This window comes from Bison bison, unplaced genomic scaffold (genome assembly GCF_000754665.1).
Source record: "Bison bison bison isolate TAMUID 2011002044 unplaced genomic scaffold, Bison_UMD1.0 scf7180017864479, whole genome shotgun sequence".
Taxonomy (NCBI): domain Eukaryota; kingdom Metazoa; phylum Chordata; class Mammalia; order Artiodactyla; family Bovidae; genus Bison; species Bison bison.
Window position 1 is genome coordinate 980,421 of NW_011495039.1, and position 2,814 is coordinate 983,234.

A 2,814-nucleotide genomic window follows, 5' to 3' on the forward strand; every position below is an offset into this window, starting at 1 on the left:
AGATGGGTTCCCTCTTGCCTGAGCTTCCGGTCTGAGGCTACAGTTTCATTTCTTACCCTGGTCCCAGCCCAGTGTTGCAGAATGCCTACCCACTGCAGACGTGGCTGAGAGAAATAGGTCTCTCTTTCCCTATCCAATCCTTGGTCATAAAGCAGGAATTCAACCTCAAATGCTGTAGGTTAGGACCCAATTTTATAAGGCAGGGGTCCATGTCAGGAGGAGCAACCCAAGAAAACAAAGGAAAGCCACCCTGCGTTCCCCCTTGTGGCCACGCATACACCAAGTTGTCAGTCTTGGAAAAGCAGGTCCTTACCCAAAGCTCTGCTGAAATGGTACAAAGGTTCAGCCCAGGAAGAAACGCAGCCCATAAAGACAATGAGCTCTGCAGTTCTGCCTAAGGAAACTGGCTTTATTTAGAACACATCATGGAGAAGTCTGTACCTAAGGGTGATTTTAAAATGTGGACCTCTTGTTGAGGGCAACTAAGAAAGAGCAACCAGCTCTTTTCGTGCCTAGCGCAGCCATGGCTCGGGGTCCCAAGAAGCATCTGAAATGTGTAGCAGCTCCAAAACATTGGATGCCGAATAAACTGACTGGTGTGTTTGCCCCTCATCCATCTACCGGCCCCCACAAGCTAAGGGAATGTCTCCCCCTAATCATTTTCCTAAGGAATAGACTTAAATATGCCCTAACTGGAGATGAAGTAAAGAAGATTTGCATGCAGCGTTTCATTAAGATCGATGGCAAAGTCCGCACAGATATAACCTACCCTGCTGGTTTTATGGATGTCATCAGCATTGATAGGACTGGAGAGAATTTTCGTTTGACCTATGACACCAAGGGTCGCTTTGCTGTTCATTGTATTGCACCTGAGGAGGCCAAATATAAACTGTGCAAAGTGAAAGATATTTGTGGGGACAAAAGGAATCCCTCATCTGGTAACCCATGATGCTCGTACCATCTGTTACCCTGATCCCCTCATCAAGGTGAATAATACCATTCAGATTGACTTGGAGACTGGCAAGATTACTGATTTCATCAAATTTGACACTGATAACCTGTGCATGGTGACTGGAGGTGCTAATCTGGGAAGAATTGATGTGATTACAAACCAGGAGAGACATCCAGGTTCTTTTGATGTGGTTCATGTAACAGCAACAGCTTTGCCACACGGCTCTCAAACATTTTAATTATTGGCAAAGGCAACAAACCATGGATCTCTCTTCCCTGTGGAAAGGGTATTCACCTTACCATTGCTGAGGAGAGAGATAAGAGATTGGCAGCCAAACAGAGCAGTGGATAAAATGATCTCTATGTGATGTGATTGGAAAAATCTTTGTAATTACAGATAATACCAAGTGATTAATAGCATCTTTGGTGTTTGCTGTGGTTTGGGTTTTTGGTTTGTTTGCTTGCTTTGAATTTTCAGGCAGGCTTGGCATGCTGGGATATGATGTCTCCTATAGGCTAGACTTCAGTGATGGTAGGAGAACATATCAAACCTTGGCAAGAAGGAAAAGCAAGTAAATAATTATTTTATACATAAAAAAAGAGCAACCAGAAGTTTAATGGAATGAGAGAAAAAGATAACCAAGAAGAGCCCTACTGGGACCTTAGTCAGTTCTGGAAGTCAGGAAGGTTGTCACATGCACTGGGCTATACCCATTCAGTAGCAATCGGAGCGGGTATTTCCCTAAGCTACACAAGATTCATCAGTACAGGGCAGAACCCTTACTACAATAAGGGCCTTAAACATAAACTCTGATCAAATATATATTGAACAATAAGCTCCTCTTACCTGGGGCTGCTCCTAGGAAGCTAGGTGTAAAAATAAAATCACAGAAATCACCAATAGACTAGGAAACTGTGCAGATCCAAGGCTACTTTGTCTTGGGAGAGATCAGAATGGTATTCTCTTAGCTACTTGTCCCTGATTGAACACAGGGCAACAAAACAAACTCAAGTGTGATAGCATCCTCCAAGCCACATAGGTTTTAACCAGTAAGTGGCTCGTGCCAACCAAGCATAGCTCCTAGGGAGTCAGACCAAGAGATGAAAACAATGGGATGAAATCTGAGTAGCAAAATTAGACCTGCACATGGGGAAGGAATTAGACTTTTCAGAATTAGTTCATTGAACAAAAACATTTGACCCTTGAATAGCGTGAGGATTAGGAATGCCACTTTTGTATAGTGGAAAGTCTGTAGATATTTTAGTTGGCCGTCTATATCTGTGGCCTCTCATCTTCAGATTCAACCAACCATGGACCATGTAGTATTGTAGGACATATTTATTGAAAGAAATCTGTGTATAAGTGTACCTGTTGTCCACCTGTCAAATCCATGTTGTTCAAGGGTCAACTGTAAGCAAATGACTTGGTAAACAAGAGAAATACTCAGAGTGTTATCAGTATCTAGATTTGCTTAAATATACCTGAAATGTATACTTTTCAATAAAATTGAGATATGCAAGGAAAGAGTAAAGTATAATCTGTATGCATAATAATCTAGCAAGCAATAAAAATTACTTTGAAGGAGGCCCATATGGGAAGCTGGCAGACTTGACAGACAGAAATCAAAACAGCTTTAATGTTATAAATATGTTTAAAAACTGAAAGAAATGATGCTTAAAGAATTGCAGATATGATGATAATGCCTCATGAATAAAAATAAAGGGATGAAAGTACTAAAAAAAAAAAAAGGAAAATTTGAAGACGAAAAGTACGATAGCCCAAACAAAAAATCAGTAGATGGGCTCAATAGTAGACTTCATCTGTCAGAAGAAAGAATCAGCAAACTGAAGACAGATGAGTAG

The 2,814-nt window shown here is 41.3% G+C and overlaps 1 pseudogene; it reads left to right on the forward strand.

The window, feature by feature from the left end:
* The first annotated feature begins 523 nt into the window (after nt 1–523).
* LOC105004512 lies at nt 524–1,342 on the forward strand (annotated as a pseudogene).
* The last annotated feature ends 1,472 nt before the right edge of the window (nt 1,343–2,814 follow it).